We start from the raw sequence: 19,940 nt of genomic DNA, 5'->3' as shown, positions 1-19,940 counted from the left end.
AACTTTAAAAAATTTAAGATATCCTAAGCATACTTTGTACTTGTCAAAAGGGTAAATAATGGAACTAATATTTATTAAATGCTGCTTCATGTGCCAAAGTCTTAGCTGATTTTATATAAATTTACTCTTTCATTTTTGCCAAGGAAGAGAATGAATTGTTTTCACATTGTCCCTAAGTGCACTGTTACCTAATGAGTACCAGAATGTCCCTGGAAAAGACCTTCAGGAACTTTCCCTCCATGCTTTCCCTGACACTGACTGCATTCCATACTCATCAGTTGAACTTACAGCAGGCAGAAGTTATTTCAAAACAGGAACAATTGCCTAACTAACTTGGGCAAACATTTTGAAAGAAAACAGAATACATGCAACATCTGGTCAAAACTGACCCTGAAGCCAGTTTAGACTTAGATTAGCTATCCAGAAACCAAGGTGACACAAAAACAAACCTTAATCACAACATTAAAGCAACGATTAAGAAGTGCCCTGTTACCCATGTGGCTTTATTCATTCAAAAATATTTAGGCGCAGACTCCATTTTAAATAAAAAGGTAAAACTCAATACATATCTTTCAGGGACCTTGGACTTTTTATATGATCCTAGATGTTCTGATTCATATACTCAAAAATCTTTAAGTAAAACCCATAATCAATAAATAATGCTTTTCAGCTAACTAATTAATGTTCTCCAAAAGAGTATACCAACATTTTTATAGTACAGCAGGTAGGGCGTTCGCCTTACAAGCGGCCAATATGGCCTACCCAAGTTCGATTCCTCCGCCCCTCTCGGAGAGCCCGGCAAGCTACCAAGAGTATTCGATATGCCAGACACAGTAACAACAAAGTCTCCAATGGAGACATTACTGGGCCTGCTCGAGCAAATCGACGATCAACGGGAGGGCCTTTACCTTTACCTTTACCTTTATCCCATATCCCATGAATTGTTTCTGTGATTAAATGTTAATTAATTTTGTTAATTTATTAGTGTGATTAAATTAGTGTTGATTCCAGGATAGAGAGATGTGTGCTGAAAGTAGATAAAGGAACAAGCATGATAAGTCCTCACTATCTGCATTGCAAACCATAATGCCCAAAAGCAGAGAGAGAGTATGGGGAATATTGTCTGCTACTGAGGCAGTGGGAAGGCAGGAAAGGGTATACTGGGGATATTGGTGGGGAATGTGCACTAGTGGAGGGATGGGTATTTGATCATTGTATGATTGTAACTCAAACGTGAAAGCTTGTAACTATATCTTACAGTGATTGCATTAAAAAAAATCCAGTGCATCTATCTCACTCTCAACTACACTAGACAGATGAAGCGAAAATAGCAAGAATAAAAAAGCAAGCATTTGACTAATGTTCAAATCAGCATAGACAAAAGGGGATTGTCTTCATTGGAAGAGATTACATGAGACAATTTTCAGAATCTCATTTAGATATTCAGAATTAATTTCTCTAAAATTTTCATAAGTTAATGAATAAATAAGCACTAACATTAGTGAAGAAGAAAAATAAGACTAAAGTTTACTGATGATGCTGATGGCATGTTAATTTTTGTTTGCAATCACAAACACTTCCTTTTACTTAAAACAAATGTCACTCTAGAGAGTTTTTACCTACTTTGAGAATCTTAGATTTCATTAATCATGTTTAATGATTTATATCTTTATTAATGGTCCAAGGGAAAGAACTTAGAAACCCATATCATAATTAAAATGTTTTCTTGAATATTCATGTCCAATAACTATTAAAAATGAATTTCTACTTCTAACTTTTAGTAGTTAACAGACATTCTGGTTTTTTTCCCCCTTTACTTCTACTATGAAAAGCTTAATGTGTGTTTATCATTATTAAAACTTTCAATAAGAGTTGTCACCATGGAACAGAGATTGATTCTCAGTTTTATCACACACAACCACATTTTCCAAATAATCTTTATTTTTAATATCAAATAACTCAAAAGTGAGTAGAGAGATGCATAGTATCAAACCTTAATTGGTCAAATCAGCAAGCTATACTCCTGGTTTTCTCAGAAGATCAAAGATAAAAGCAAAAGACTCAAGTTTGGTTCCTGACTCAATCTCTTCTGCACTCAGAGCTAGGTCATGTTGTTCATTTTGGAGTTTCAGCAAACAGATATTTCACAGAAAAAATATGTAAGAGCTGATAATGATATATGACAATGCAGGGATCTTCCGTAGTTCAGGAAAGTGAGACAATAAACATTACTGTCCTGTTAACAACCACTATCCCATGAAATTTACCATGAGGACCCTCCTATTTCTACCCTCATTTCAGCCTCTCCTCAGTAATTTCCAGCATCATGTTCATGGTTCAAGAGATACAGTAAGTTTTAAATTTCAACCCAGAGAAAGATAAAGGTAAGGTAAAGGCCCTCCCGTTGATCGTCGATTTGCTCGAGCGGGCCCAGTAACGTCTCCATTGGAGACTTTGTTGTTACTGTGTCTGGCATATCGAATACTCTCGATAGCTTGCCGGGCTCTCCGAGAGGGGCGGAGGAATCGAACTCGGGTCGGCCATGTTGGCTGCTTGTAAGGTGAACGCCCTACCCGCTGTGCTATCGCTCCAGCCCAGAGAAATTACTCTTACCAAAATAAAAAGTGTCTAATAAGAAGTTATAGTACAGGAATCATACCCCTAGAATGGGTGATGGGATTCACCATGAAAGAGAGCAGGGAGTCACAAATGAGTCCCAATTCCTGACAGAAAATAAAGCAGACTCAATCTGGGAGAGCAGGAAACTGGATAGAAAGCGAAATTCGATGGACAAAATTGAAGGAAAAGTGCCAGGAATAAGTCTTGAAACATTTGACACAGAAAAAAATCCAATTACCAGCATTCAAGTAGATTAAGGTGGGCTTGGGGCTTGAGAATTATAGAGGAGCCCAAGCATGAGCACAGAAATGACCCCCTCTTGTCAAACCTATTTTAGAAAGTCAATGTTGAGTCATCCAATAAGTAAAGTAAAGTAAAGGCCCTCCCGTTGATCATCGATTTGCTCGAGCGGGCCCAGTAACGTCTCCATTGGAGACTTTGTTGTTACTGTGTTTGGCATATCGAATACGTCACGGGGAGCTTGCCAGGCTCTGCCATGCGGACGAGGTACTCTCAGTAGCTTGCCGGGCTCTCCGAGAGGGGCAGAGGAATCGAACTCGGGTCGGCCATGTTGGCTGCATGCAAGGCAAACGCCCTACCGCTGTGCTATCGAGTCGTCCAGTATGAGCAAAATAAAACTATGTATGCAGGCCAGAATTATATGGCTCCCGTTATGGTGCAGAATTAGAAAATTAGAATTAGAAAATTAGAAAATAGGCTAACCTGAATAGTTTGTTCAAGTAATACCAGAGCCTTAAAACATATTTAAGTGAATGTACTGATGTCTTCCAAAAAATCTTTTAAGGAGGAGGAAGTCTGGGCCATACCCAGCAATTCTCAGGGGTTACTCCTGGCTCTGCACCTAGGAATCACTTATGGTGGTACTCAAGGACCATATGGGATGCCAGTATAGAATCTGGATCAGTATGTGCAAAGTAAGAGATATACCCGCTATACTATCTCTCCTAATATTTTATCATGAAAAGCAAGAGTATAAAATGGTACAGAGAAGTTTATTAGTCACATGCTACAAAATAAAGCAATGAAAAAAACTACTTCACATACACAAAAAAATGTAAAGTTTCATAGTGAATAGCAAATAAAGAATGGTTGCTGGACAAACAGATTTTTGATCTATTTGGGCAATTTGAGGGGAAAAAGTTACAAAATAATATTATTTTCAAAATATGAAATGTAGATGAGATAAAACACAAGACACTGCAAGAAGAAAATTAAGCAAAAACATATGTAAGTGGCATAAAAAGAGGGACAGAGGATATAAAATCAACAGGAAAGAGCTATGAATAAAAGTAACCCAGGTATCAAAAAGCATGAAATCTAATAAATTCAATATTTTATAATGAGAAAAAGATTCAACTTTGGCTTTCTGTAGCATTTAAAGCAACCGTACATTTTTAATCAACCTCAAATTCTTCATGCTAGCTCTTAAAAGAAACCATATTGACAAAAATTTATATAAATAATAACAATTTTAATGCATTATAACAACATATACTTTGTAAATAATATATTCTATATGTATTAGAACTCAAGAAAATTAGCTCCAATTATATTTCAAGCTAATCTTTGAGCTATACTGCTCCATTCATTCCTACAAAAATAGTTGTAAGAGTTATATGCATTAATGTACTAGTTGATCAGTTCAAGGGGAAATAAAGGATCTGTGAAAACTGGCAATCTACTTTATAGTATAAGATGTGTCGCTTAATGGGAAAAAATGAGTTTTAGAGATAATTTATAATATCTATTTAAGAAAAATAAAAAAGAGCGGGACGTCGGACTCGCGGAGCTAACTCTCCGTGTCACGTGAGACGAAGGCGAGATTCAAAGATGGGTGATATTGAGAAGGGCAAGAAGATTTTTGTCCAAAAGTGTGCTCAGTGCCATACCGTGGAGAAGTGAGGCGAGCACAAGACGGGGCCAAATCTCCATGGTCTGTTTGGGCGAAAGACAGGTCAGGCCGCTGGATTCTTTTACACCGATGCCAACAAGAACAAAGGCATCACCTGGAATGAGGACACTCTGATGGAGTTTTTGGAGAATCCCAAGAAGTATATCCCTGGAACAAAAGTGATCTTCACTGGCATTAAGAAGAAGACCTACAAAACAAATGTCTCATGACTTTTTTATGTGTACCATATTTAAATCCATCTCGTTCACCAGAATTCAGATCATGAGTGACTGATAGCGTATTTTTGTTGGGCAGTCCTGATTTAAATAAGATTGGCTTGTGTTTTAAATGAGTATGATCAGTTTTTTTGAATTAATGATAATTCCAGGTCAGCAAGTGCAATCATTGTCCCTTTCCAAAGATATGATTGAACTTAATTCATCACATTCACCTTTCCAAGGGATGGAGATGGCCATCTCATACCTGTGGGCGAATAGTTTTCTACTAAGATTTATAGAACCAGCTATATTAATATATCTAAAGATTGAGGACATCACTGTCTCCTTAGGTTGTTTCTCAGCCTGATAAGTAAGACTAGTTGGCAGTGACCTTGTATTTTTTTCTTAATTATGGTAATTAAAAATTCCCTGTATCTAAGAATGTTGCCTTTCACTTACTGAAAAGTATTTTAATGTGATGTATGTATAACATTGAATAAAAAATACCACTTCTCACAAAAAAAAGAAATATAAGCAACTCTTAGATAAATGGCTTTTTCTATTTTAGGAAAGAATACAAAATTCTGTTGAAACCCACCAGAACCTCTCACCTACGCACACTAAATAAATGTGTACAAAAAGTGTTTATCTGGGTCAAGAGGAAAAAGCATGTAAACAGAAGTTCATGAAAAAAGGTTTGAAATTCATGACCCATATATATGAATATAATGTTTGTTGCCTTTTAACTTTTCCCATTTTCTGGGGGTATTTTTTCTTTGTATGTTTCATCTGGGAAAATACATCAACCCACTCAAGTCTTCCACAAACCATATAAGTTCTAACATTTAACATCTTAACCTCCATTTCATTCCTGGGATATGATATATACCTTGAATGTTTTAGTCTCTGTAATCAAAGATAATGAAATCACCCATAAAATCCATCTGAAAATTTAGCACTGTAGCACTGTCCTCCCATTGTTCATCTATTTGCTCAAGCACCAGTAACGTCTCCATTGTGAGACTTGTTGTTACTGCTTTTGGCATATTGAATACATCATGGGGAGCTTGCCAGGCTATGCTGTGAGGGTGGCATACTCTCAGTAGCTTTCTGGGCTCTCCGAGAGGGACAGAGGAATCGAACCCGGGTCGGCCATGTGCAAGGCAAACGCCCTACCCACTGTGCTATCGCTTCAGCTCATCAGAGCCTGGCAAACTCCTCATGACATATTCAATATGACAAAAACAGTAACAACCGTAACAACAGGAGGACAGGGCTACAGTGCTACATATAAAGAGGGCAAAAAGTGCTATAATTTAAAGTATCTTATCTGAAAATTTACTGTCCAAAAATAAATTCCACAGAGCAAAATTCCTGCTACTAATCTCGGCCACTCTTGGGTGTTAGTCTCCTGTTTTGTTACCTTATGTTCCCCAGATGAATGCAATCTTTCTATGTCTATCCCTCTCTTTCTGACTCATTTGGCTTAACATGATACTTTCCATGTAGTACCACTTGTATGTAAATTTCATGACTTCATCTTTTCTAACAGCTACATAGTACTCCATTGTGTAAATGTACCAGCCACACATGCTAGGGGAAAAGGGAGCTCAGATAGAGAAGGGAACACCAAATAAAGGGTGTTGGGAGGATCCTCCCAGGATGGGAGAAGCATACTGAAAGTAGACTATAGACCAAACATGATTGCCACTCAATGCCTCTTTTGCAAACCACAACACCCAAAAGGAGAGAGAACAAAAGGGAATGCCCTGCCACAGAGGCAGGGTGGGATGCGGGGAAATGGGGGGTGGGAGGGATACTGGGACCCGTGGTGGTGGAAAATGGGCACTGGTGGAGGGATGGGTACTTGATCATTGTATAACTGAAACCCAAGCACAAAAATTTGTAAGTCTACAACTGTACCTCATGGTGTTTCACTAATAAAAATTTAAAAAAAAATAAAAATAAATAAATTCCAAGAAAGAAGGAAAAGTATTAAATTAGTTTATGCTTTATTAAAAAATATGTAACTAATTGCTTTCCTTTTTTGTTCCATAGTAATTCAAATTTATGCAAATAGATTATGGACAGAATAAATACCGAAGCCTAAGAATTACCAAGGTTTAGGGGTTTCTAACTTGAAGCATAAAGATCAAGGTGCATGAAAAGACTTAAGAATGTATGAATGGATTTTTTCATATTGTTTCTAAAGTATGATAGACTTGCCAAATAAATGCAGTAGCTAGAACACACATTTATCTCTATTACTTTCTGAAACACAATTTTTATGGAGAATAGTGGCCTCTTCTAGAACAGCCCAAAGCCACACCCGGTCAAGCATGGTCCAGAGGAGTGGCCCTCACTGTGTTAGGTAGTGGATCTGTGGTGCATGCAGAGTGGGCAGGCCCCAGGGCCACAGCCATGGCACTCAGAAGTCATGCTGGTGTTGGGAATCAGACTCAGGTCCTCACATGTACTATTTGAGTTCTCATTTCCCTGGACCCTGAAAAATGAAGTGTTTTAAAGTTAACCCTCAAATACACAAAGAAAGTGAAAGGAATTTCAAGGCACACCATAAACATTTTGGGAAATTGGAATCATCAAGTGAGCGATAACTTACCACAAAACAGAAAAGGCTGAAACCTACGGGTTTCTAGATGATAAGATCAGATTTAAAGAGAAAACAGAAGTTGAGAGAAAATAAGAAACATGATTATAGTGTGCTGAAGAAGTTTGGCCCTTGGACCCAGGTCAGATCACTCATGGACTTCCTGTGAATGAGCAGGAAGTAGAGATGTACTGAAGATCTTTAAGTAAAGGGACTAACATAAAAAATTAAGGCTGGTAGCAGAGAAAATCTTCACTAAAGATGTGCAATTAAATTCCTCCTGGAAATTGAAGAATTTGATAACTAAAATGAACCCAGAGGAGCTAGAATATAATAATAGTGAGGCTATAACAGAAAAGGTAGAACAAGATGCAAAGAGAAAGCAGGAGAGAAAATGTAAGAAAGAGGATCTAATCAGGAGAACAAATAATGAGCGCTCCAAAAATAAAACAAAAGGAAATGGAAAAGAAGATGATATGTTATTGAGACAAGAAAATTACACAGAAGTAAAAGACAACATTTTGAAGACTGAAAGTACCTGTAAGTGCCCAGTACAAGAAAACTACAAAGAAACTTCAGTGACAAAAAAAAATGACATAAACAAAACTTGAAATCAAAGTATCAACAAACTCCAAAAACTCTGGAGGCAAAATATATGGGAGATTTTGTTTGTTTGTTTCATTTAGCTATTTTCTAGAAATTACTTGAACTCTGATTCTAAAAGTGTGACTCAGAGACACCTGGAGGTCTCTAAGACCCTACCAACTGGTCCACTAGGACAAAGCTGTTTTTTATATCCTCATATGTTGCTTGTCATTTTAGCTCTCATTCTCCCACAAGTGTAAGGTGGAGTTCCAAAGACTACATGACATTTGATATTATGACAAACTGAATGTGAAAGCAGATATTCAGTCTGCAGCAAACATTAAATCAACCAAATTTTGCCAGAATGTAAGACAATGACACTCCTCATCAATTATTTCTATCATACTTATATGAATATGTAAGGTGTTTACTATTGTTTCAGTGATTTCTTTAAAATTTATATTTTAATTCTTGATAGACTGAAAAAAGACAATCTGAGAACTGGAGCAACAGTGCAATGGGGGGGGGGCATTCCATGCACACAGTCAACCCGGGTTTGATCCCTGGCACCCCATATGGTATTCTGAGCAATGCAAGGAGTAAACCCTAAGCATCACCAGGTGTGGTCCCAAAACAACAATAACAACAAAAAGTACACCTTCTATGTAAAATTCTAGGAAAAACAAAAAAACTTCATGTTTTATATATACTTACCACATTGATCACACCTGAGGTAGAGTCTTTACAGCTCTGGTCTCCCGCCTCGGTCAGGCTGTAGATACGTTGAGGGTTTGGATGTACAGCTGACTATTATCTTCTAAACTGCAAAATGCTCACAAAGTTACCTCCCTCCCCACCACTGGTACCACAATGCCAATCACTGTTAACATTTTAGTGCCAATTCTTCCAGAATCATTCCTATGCAGAGGATTTCTTTTGATTTATAATTTCAATTTGAATCTGTTTTGTGCGTTCAAATTTACATCACTTAATCACTTAACTTCCCGTTAGTCGTCGATTTGCTCGAGCGGGCGCCAGTAACGTCTCCATTTGTCCCTGTCGCGTGCTAGTGTAGCCCAATGGCATCTGTTCGCTCCGGGAACATGAAGGGCCTCAAACCGATCGTTCATGATCTTGACGAAGAAGTCTGACCATCTGGTAGGTGGGCGGCCACGTGGTCTCTTGACATCCCGTGGAATTCAATCAGTAACAGCTCTAGTCCAGCGATCGTCTTTAAATCTCATTACATGACCAGCCCATCTGATTTTCGACACCTTGGCAAATGAGACAGTGTCCCTGATTCTTGATCGTCGACAGATGTCAGAACTCCGGATTCTTTCTCTCATTTGAGTGAAACGTGATATTCCAAGCATAGCTCTTTCTATTCTTCTTTGGGAGACCTGAATAGCGTTCTCATCCTGTTTGTGTGGGGCCCAGGTCTCTGAGGCATATGTTAATGCAGGAAGAACAGTGGAATCAAAGAGATGTGCCCGGAGCCGGAGGTTCTTCGTCCTCTTAGCTATTTCTTCGACGTTCTTGAAGGCGTTCCAAGCCTTTCTCTTTCTCCTGCGCAACTCGGGTGCCAGGTCATTTGTCATGTTGACCTCTCGACCTAGGTACACATAGCTGTTGCATTCACAGATGGTCGTTCCATTGAGACTGAATGGGGCGTCAGGAACGAGGCTGTTTCTCATAAACTGTTTCTCGTAAATTTGTTTCTCATTTGTTTGTTTATGAGAAACAAATTTACATGTTAGATTTTATTTTATTCTGTTTTTAAACATCATTAAAACATTATGCAATAATTTTGCAAAGTGAATATGTAGCTATTTGCCCATAAATTTCCGATTCTTTTTTACTATTCTTATGAATATCTGTGCACATGAAGGTTTTCTATATTTAGAATTCTGTATGAAAATAATTCCCAGAAGAAAAATTATTGGATCAAGGCTATAACTTGTAAGAAATCATCTTCGAGATATTCCCCTGGATAAGACAGTTTAGGTCATTTAGATAACAAGTCAGCAAACATATGCCCAGGAAAGAATAGAATAAAGGAGGGCAGCAAACTAGAGCCCAAAAATGAATAGAATAGGCAAGAATAAATAGGAAGTTGTCACAACTTTTACTTTAAATGTGCCTGCTGACTATGTGAACAATTCCAAACTGCTCTTAATTTACCTGTTAAATTTTGATTCATTTACTATCCTTAAATGTGTCTGTCAGCTTAAACAATGACTCACCTGTTGGGAGCCAGAGTGGGGGAGCGACACTACTGAATAAATGGCCAGCATGTGAGTCTACTGGTGGCTGCTCTGGCGATCCTAGAGCACAGATGGTCCAAGTATGATTTTTGTCTCAACTCTGTGACCAGCCCTGATGGACAGAGGTCTTAGGTACCAATCCAATTAGTTTTATTGTGGCAAACTGCAATAATAAATTATTTTTAAACTATTAACTCATATTTTCAAATAGTTGCCTTCCCTATCAGCTAAATCGTAAAGTATCCATTTTACTCGCCCTATTCCTGATATCATTTTGTAAATTTGATAGCTAAGAGCTAGAATCCTTTTTCCCGCTTTGTGGTGCTGGGATCAAACTCAGGGCCTCATCCATGCAAGGTCCTGAAAATTTTTTAAGTTTTAAAACTCTCCCTTGAGACACATTAATGATGCCAAAATAACATTACACAATGTTATTTTAGTAAATTTGAGTGCTTTCCATATGCCTGTTAACTAATTAATTATACTCATTTCACTATGTCTCTATGTCAAATTTTTTTCCTATTTTTTTACTAATCTACTCAACTGCTACACATTATTTTGAGAGATGAATATAATGATCTGTTTATGTATAGAGGGAATGCCCAATCTATGTCCAGAGACCCAGGGCCACTCCTAGCAATACCAGATCAACCAGGCAGGTTACTTCCATGTTCAAGCCCGAGTATGCACCAAGATTTGTGCCAGCGGCCATAGAGCCACCCTGGCAGAGCTTAGGAGCCTCCCAGGATGTACCCAGGTTTATTGGTGGGGAAGATATGATTCCAGAGTTAAAACATGCTTGTCAGTATGTGCTTTGCAGGCTGAGATATCCCCCTGACCCTGCTTTTGTATTATGATCTTTGGAAATTCTGTTGTATTTTCTTATTAATTTCAACTTAGCTCTCTCTCTCTCTCTCCTTCACTCCCTCCTCTGTCTCTGTCTCTCTGTCTCTGTTTCTCTCTATATATATATATCTTTTTAAATTCACCTTTTCAACACTTTTATATTACTTAAATTCAACGTTTTGTTATCTCAGCCATAATTATAAAGCATAATTAAATACTAATTAGGATATTAGGCGTATTTGTTTTATAAAATTTTCCTTTATAAGATACTTTACTATTCACCATAATATTAGGTGCCAGTGGAGCAAGATTTTAATAATATTAAGAAAATAAAGATTGAATTTTTTGAGAAACTTAAAATGAACACAATGATATACATATATATTCTTATATGCCGTTTTCTATTCTACTATTCTGCTATTGTATAATACATTAATGGTTTTTAATTTTTATTACTCATTTCTACATTGTTTAATCAATACACATAATGTCATGGTGCAGTGTTTCTAATAGATCTGAATTCATTATGTAAGTTTTTTACATTGATATTCACAAGTGAAATTTTTCTCTAGGGTTTTTGTTTGCTTGTTCTTTTCTTTTTCTTCGTTATTTTTGCTAGGCTAATAAGATTACATTAGCATCATAAAATAAATTTGGTTGTTTTTCGGTTTTTATGTACCACTTAGGTGCAATTATTTGGAAGGTGAATAGCTAGCTTTGCTTTCTATTTTGCTTATCATAATGTTTCTTTTAATGTAATTTCTAACTGCTCAAATCTTTACCCAAATTATTTTTAAGTCCAATATATGGCAGATCAGGAATACTGTACTTTAGTCTGTTTTTCATTCATCACCTTCTGCTCACTACTAATGTATCTTATATTATAATATAGACTAGCTTGTTGAGGTAGGGTTTGTTTGTTTGGGGTGCCATGAAACTATGGCTCTGGCCCAACAGATACGTTTTATTGTTTTGTTTTGTTTTGTTTTGTTTTGGTCACACCTGACAACGCTCAAGGGTTACTCCTGGCTCTGCATTCAGGAATTACTATGGCATTGCTCAGGGGACTATGTGGGATGCCAGGGATCAAACCTAGATCGGCCATGTATGGGCAAATGCCCTATCCATTGTACTATCACTCTGGCCCCTGTCGAGATAGTTTTGAAACTATTTCTAAACAATTTCTGACAGATAGTTTGATAATTTTTGTTTGTTCTTTTGTCTTTTTTAAGCTTTAATTTTTCAACAAAGCACAGATTTGGCAAAATCTCCAGGGTAGCATATAGCTCTCATCTCCTCTATCTCTGTAATTCTATCTCTGTTTCTGATGTATTTACTAAGTGGACAAACCCACTAAATACTGTGTACTCCAAGAAATGCTAGGTCAAGGCAGGGCAGAGGGCAGGAATCACATTAGTTTTCTCTCTTTTTCAGTCTTTCTCATAGACTTGCACTTGGCCCCAATGCCTGGTATGAAGTATGTCAACAAGTATTTTTTAAATAGAATATTCACCCCTGAATTACTTGCAGCATCGCGTTATTAAGTATTACCCTTGAGTGTAGCCTTCCAAGGTTTTACTATTTAATATTTCTTTTTTCTGGAAGCTGTGTTTACTTAGGGGAAATCTGTGAGGAAAAAGACACTAAGGTTGCTTCTCACAGTTCTATGGCCAAATGGAGAACACGTGGTAACTTAGAATCTAGTTTTTATGAGTTATTGATTTATTTTTTTAAAAGCCATCAATATAGGTGCAGCAGAGATAATACAGTGGGTAGGGCATTTACCTTGCACACGGCCCACCGAGGTTCGACCCCCAGCATCCCATATGGTCACCGAAATACCACTAGGAGTAATTCCTGAGTGCAGAGCCAGGAGTTATCCCTGAGCATCACTGGGTGCGACGCAAAAAGAAAAAAAAATCCATCAGTATAAATCAAGATACCAGCAATTCAGCACTGTAATTAAGAGTTCTGACACTAAGATAGTTAAGAACAATTTCTGAACTGATTATGAGACATGGAATAACTACTCCAGTTTCAAAGAAATCATTTGTAAGTAGGAATAGTACTGTCATTTACTTCAGCAAATGCTGAAAGCATAGGATGGCAAGTAGAAGCAAATAACTTACCTGTTACTGTCACTGTCACGGTCCTCCCGTTGTTCATCGATTTGCTCAAGCGGGCCCAGTAATGTCTCCATTGGAGAATTCGTTGTTACTGTGTTTGGCATATCGAATACATCACGGGTAGCTTGCCAGGCTTTGCCGTGCGAGTGAGATACGCTCGGTAGCTTGCCAGGCTCTCCGAGAGGGGCGGAGGGATTGAACTCGGGTCAGCCATGTTGGCTGCGTGCAAGGCAAATGCCCTACCACTGTGCTATCGCTCGGGTTATCTTTTTCTCTTTGATCATTTGTGCATTTGATGTTGTATCAAAGAAGAATATGAAGACGAACTCATATATTTTAAGAGTTTCATAGCTTTACTTTTTTCATCCTAGATTTTTACTTCATGTGGCACTTAAATTAGTTCACGTTTAGCAGTAGTCCAATATTCGATTTATCTTACACCTAATAGGTGAAAAAGGTGTCTAGAAGGAGCACAAAGGAGTGGTCCCAGTTTGTTTGGAAAGTCTGGTTCCACACTCAGCTGAAGGCTAGGAGAGGAAGGAATGACTATTTCTGTCAAAAGCATTCACAAACAACAGCTCTACCCCCATGATATACAATGCCATCTCCTAAAGTATCTGACTACCAGTTTTCTGTGTTTCTACAGCAGACTTTACTAGTTCTGGTGCTCCGTTCTCACTGTGAGCAGCTGGTACAGACTCAGAGCCCAGAACTGGACTCTGTGCATCACATATTGAAAGGAAATTTACCATCTTTGTTCTCCTGCTGCTATAGCAGCTCTTATTACCCAGGCTGATGCTCATTCTTTGCCTTCTGCTTTGCTCCTCAAGCTCTTCACTTAACAATTTGTATCACGGTTTCTTAAAATCAAACTACCTGAGATATGGAAGGAATCTATTCAAGAAAAATGATATATTCTACCATTGTCCCCAATGACTCATCTATTAAGGACTTAGATTAGCATTCTTTGGAGCAGAAAATGTGATTCGTTTTATGAATTCATAGATCATTGGGTTTGAAACCAATTCTTTAAAGAATTACTTGAGTTTCTTCTATGGCCTTATGTCTGTGACAAGTTTGGTGAGGAACAATGGCCAGACCATTCTAGTGACTCATTCCATTTTTGATAGATATAATTATTAATTATATGTCCTAAGCAGAGTCTCTTGCCCCCGCACCTGACTGTCCTCGCTGGGGCCCCTCGGAGGGGGGGGCGGGTTGAGTTTCCCTCCCTGCCCCGAGCAGAGCCCTGGCAGCCGAATACCTCCAGAACCAGCCACAACCATGCTGAGACCACTCTCCACACGCATGAAGGTACCAGCAGAGGGAAAAAGGCATGTGGATCCCGGGGCTGAGATCTCCAAGCCTGCTCGGATTGGGGCTGAGCATCCTCCACCCAGATCCTCCATCTTCCAGTAGGCAGGGGTCACACCCACCAACTGCCCCCTGGCACCATGTAATCCTATCAACAGCCAAGACCCAGAGACTATAAAACCCAGCTCCCGGAAGCTCGCGGCTGCAAATGCGACATTTTATTATCTCATTCTTGCTTTGGACAACCTGGCAGGCTACCGAATGTAATCTGCCCACACGGCAGAGTCTGGCAAACTCCCCGTGGCGTACCCAATGTGCCAAATACCAGTAACAATGATGGGTCTCATTTTCCTAAACCTGAAAGAGCCTTGAATGTGGCACTTTTTAGAATCTTAGGGCTAGGATGAAGGAGACGTTACTGGTGCCTGCTCGAGGCAATCGACAAACAACAGGCTGATCGTGATTGTGATACATGTCCTATACTCTATTTGTTGAAACTCAGTCAGATTACCTAGAGTATTAAAAGACTTCATCTTATTTTCATAAATATTTCTTCTTTCCCAGTTAAAATAAGATCTTGAATACATCTACATACTCAATGCAATGGAACTTTTATTTTCTTATCTCTAAAGTATACTGGCATTTAATTTCTTAGTAAATCATCATATTTCATAATTTTAAAATAAAATAAATGTACACAATAGTATCTTCCTGGAACCAGAGAGTTAGTACAGTAAGTGTGGTGTTTGTCCTGCACAAGGCCAACCCAGGTATGATTCCCGGCACTCCATACAGTCCCCCAAGTCAGCCAGAAGTGATTCCTAAGCACAGACTCAGGAGTAGGCCCTGAATACTGCCAGGTGTAGCCCCAAAACAACAAAATAATAATAACAACAACAATAATAATACCTTACTGACAATGTTATCAGGGACAAGTTAAAAAAATTAAAAATTAAGTTTATACTAAAACATAGTGTTCTATTAATGTCATATATGCAGTAATTTTATTACTAAAAATAGACACTTTCATAGGGTCCCAAAGCAGACATCGTGTCATTCAAAGCAAATACTGACCAAGTTGATATCTAAAAGGAATTGCTCTTTATAGTCTTTAAATGAGTATTTTAACATACTCAATCATCTCAATTTGTACAAGAAATATTCATGTGCATCAGGCACTGTTATAGGAATGAAGGAGGCAAAATTAAGCAACATCAGTTAGACAAAGGCTAGACCCTCTCTCAAAGAGTTTACATGTTAGTGTGGGGGAGTTGAGAACCCTATAAAGCAGCATCTCAGATAATGATAAAATTATAACAAAAAAGGAGGGGCGGTATAAGAGTGTCCATAGATGAGAAGAGTGTATCACATTTTTTACAGATTGAGTAGGAAAATCCTCACGATGATATGACAGAGAAACCGGAAGTAAATGATATGGGGAGCACATTGAGGAACACGAGAAAGGACACGCTGATGCAAAGATCCTAACACAGCAGGAAACGGGTAGCAGTCAGTGTGGGGGAGGCAGAGAGGATGAGGACAAGATCTAAGAGGGAATTACAGTGAGATCTAGGGAGGAATCAGAAGGAATTTAAGAAGAACTAGGAGGTAGTTAGTAGCTGCCTGGGAGCACTGTAGGGATTCTGCGTTTTATTATGTGAGATGAAAACCAACGGGGATCTTTTGTTTGGGGGCAATAGCCAGCTGTACTCAAGGTTATTCTGGCTCTGCATTCAGGTTCACTCCTGGTGGGCTGATGGGACCCTATGGATTGCCAGGGATGAAACCCCGGTCGGCCAAGTGCAAGGCAAGAAGCCCTAACAGCTGTACCATGTCTCCAACCCCTATTGGAGTGCTTTGACAGAAGAGTAACATGACTTTGGTTTCAAGAAAACACTACAGTATGATACACAGACAATTGGGAAACTAGTTACAAACTGTCACTGTCCTCCTGTTGTTCATAGATTTGCTCCAGCGGGCCAGTAATGTCTCCATTTTTGAGACTCCTTGTTACTGTGTTTGGCATACTGAATATGTCAGGAAGTGTTCTATAAAACTAGAGACAAAGGTGCATTGGATGGGCTGGGGGTTTCAAGGTCTGTGGCTAGACATGGTTACATTTGAGTATACATATACATTTTGAAGGCAAGGTCAACCAGATTTGTTACTGAACTGAGTGTGGGATGTGAAATATTGCAGTGAGTCAAGAGGGATCCAAAGTTTTTGACAAGAGAAAACCAGGTGTAACATAGATTATAGAGCATTTGAAAGCACAAAGAGTTCATGAAACCACTGATAAGGGAAAGAAGGAAAGGCTCTGACGGACCTCGTTTTTCATGCTAAAGAGCTCAGGGTTAAGCCTAGTGCTTTAGGCACAAAAAATGATGTGACAAACTTTGCATTTTCTAAAGCATAACCCAGTGGCACAAGCAGGTGGAAATAAATTGATGTCAAATTAGAAGATGAGCGATTATTTAGGACAAGATTATAACAGTCCAGGTGAGACAGAATGAGAGAATGGAGAGTGGTGGTTGGGTCCCACAGCAGGTGACAGCTGGTCTAAAGGTGAGGTGACTATCAATTGCAGAAAGGATATAAAAAGATATTAAGAGCCATTTTCACCAAGTGATGGCAAGAAAATTCCTATGTAATCTGGAAAATTCCTATGTAATCAATGCTTCTCTTGCCTAGATAGTTCTAGAAACCTAGTAGTAGATTCACTTTCTCCAACTCACATAGCATTTCTACAACCATTTTTGAGAGCCTTACAACCAGGCCAATACTTTGCCTAAGAAACAAACAAAAATCCAAACCAAAAAAAAATCCAAAAAATCCAAACCAAAAATCCAAACCAAAAAAATCCAATCCAAAAAAAAAAAATTAAAAAAGAAACTGTAGCACTATAGCATTGTTCTCCCGTTGTTCATCGATTTGCTCAAGCGGGTACCAGTAACGTCTCCATTGTGAGACTTGTTACTGTTTTTGGCATATCCAATGCCTCACGGTAAGCTTGCCATGTTTTGCCGTGCAGGCGAGATATTCTTGGTAGCTTGCCGGGCTCTCCAAGAGGGGTGGAAGAATCGAACCGGGGTCAGCCCGGGCTGGCTGCGTGCAAGGCAAGCACCCTACCTGCTGTGCTATTGCTCCAGCCCACGGAAGAAACTAGGAATTGAAATATTTGAATGCTAGGCCTTGTGTCTGGCAGTACTCCTTCACTGTGTTTTATATTTGTCTCAAAACAAAGAAATCTGATTAGGTCAACCCTACCTATCAAGTCCCTGAATTATCTAACACCACACCATGCAAAATAGAAGTTTCACTGAAATATTTATTGATACAATATGCATGCATCATTATTCTCATATATAGGATTCTATTTGGTGAGCCTTTCAGCCAGATGGTATATGTCAAGTTTGAACATACTATGATTTGAACCTTTTGTTCAAGGTTGATGAAGTAGTAAATTGCATTCACGGTCCAACTCAGTGAGAAATAGATTTTTTTCTCTTGCCTTTTGCTGAAAATGAATAATATGAAATAGGTAACCCTCAATGTTTTGGTAGTAGTCTTATATTAACACGTAAAGTCAATAATGAGTATTTTCAAACATTAAGAATTCTTTTTTAAAAAAAAATTTATTGAATCACCGTGAGATAGTTACAAGCTTTCATGTTTGGGTTACAATCACACAATGATCAAACATCTATCCCTCCACCAGTGCACATTCCCCACCACCAATATCCCTGGTATACCTCCCCTTTCCCACCCTCCCCCTGCCTCCATGGCAGACATGATTCCCCATACTCTCTCTCTCTTGACTTTTGGGCATTATGGTTTGCAATACAGACCCTGAGAGGTTATCATGTTTGGTCCTTTATCTACTTTCTGCACACATCTCCCATCCCGACCGATTCCTCCAGCCATCTTTTCTTAGTGATCCCTTCTCTTTTCCAGCTGCCTTCTCCCCTTTGCTCATGAGGCAAGCTTCCAGCTATGGAGCAATCTATCTGTCCCATGTATCTACTATCCTTAGGTGTCAGCTTCATGTTATGTTGTTTTATACTCCACAAATGAGTGCAGTCCTTCTACGTCTGTTCCACTCTTTCTGACTCATTTCACTTAGCCTGATACTCTCCGTGTCTATCCATTTATAAGCAAAGTTCATGAGTTCATCTCTCCTGATAGCTGCATAGTATTTCATTGTGTAGATGTACCAAAGTTTCTTTAGCCAGTCATCTGTTCTAGGGCACTTGGGTTGTTTCCAGATTTTGGCTATTGTGAACAGTGCTGCAATGAACATATAGGTACAGATGTCATTTCTGTGCTTTTTTGCATCCTTGGGATATATTCCCAGAAGTGGCATTGCGGGGTCATATGGAAGCTCAATTTCTAGTTTTCCAGAAAGGCTGGACTAGTGGGCATTCCCACCAACAGTGAAAGACTGTCCCTTGTTCCCCACATCCACACCAGCACTGGTTGCTTTTGTTCTTTGAATGTGTGCCAGCCTCTGTGGTGTGAAATGATATCTCATTATTGTTTTGATTTGCATCTCCCTGATCGCTAGAGATGTGGAGCATTTTTTCATGTGCCTTTTAGCCATTTGTATTTCTTTTTAGAGGAAACTTCTGTTCATTTCTTCTCCCCACTTTTTGATGGGGTTGGGATTTTTTTCTTGTATAATTCTACTAATGTCTTATATATCCTGGATATTAATCCCTTATCAGATGGCTATTGGGTAAATATTCTTTCCCATTCAGTGGGCTCTTTCTGTATTTTGGTCACTGTTTCTTTTGGAGTGCAGAAGCTTCTTGGTTTGATGTAGTCCCATTTGTTTATGTTTGCTTCCACTTGCATGGTCAGTGCTGTTTCATCCTTAAAGACGTTTTTAGCTTCAATGTTGTGGAGAGTCCTGCCTACATTTTCCTCTATGTACCTTATGCATTCATGTCTGATATTGAGGTCTTTAATCCACTTTGATCTGACTTTTGTGCCTGGCATTAGACAGAGGTCAGAGTTCATTTTTTTGTAAGTACCTATCCAGTTTTCCCAGCATCACTTGTTGAAGAGGCTTTCCTTGTTCCACTTCACATTTCTTGCTCCTTTGTCAAAGATTGCATGGTAATATCTTTGGGGGTCTGTGACAGAATATTCAACTCTGTTCCATTGGTCTTCAGGTCTGTTTCTAGCCCAGTACTATGCTGGCCCCCTTTTCATTTCTGATTCGGTTTATTAGGGTTTTCTCTCTTCCTTTCTTTGTGAGTTTTGCTAGAGACTTATCGATCTTGTTTATTTTCCCGAAGAACCAGCTCTTGGTTTCATTGATCTTCCAATGAAAGGATTGTTTTTTGGTTTCCATCTCATTAATCTCTGCTCTGAGTTTTATTATTTCCTTCCTCTTGTTCAGATTGGGCTCCTTTTGTAGGTCATTCTCCAAGCTCTTAAGCTGTG

The sequence above is a fragment of the Sorex fumeus genome, unplaced genomic scaffold (genome assembly GCF_029834395.1).
Source record: "Sorex fumeus unplaced genomic scaffold, SorFum_2.1 ptg000169l, whole genome shotgun sequence".
NCBI lineage: Eukaryota > Metazoa > Chordata > Mammalia > Eulipotyphla > Soricidae > Sorex > Sorex fumeus.
Note: the sequence above shows the minus strand (reverse complement) of the source record.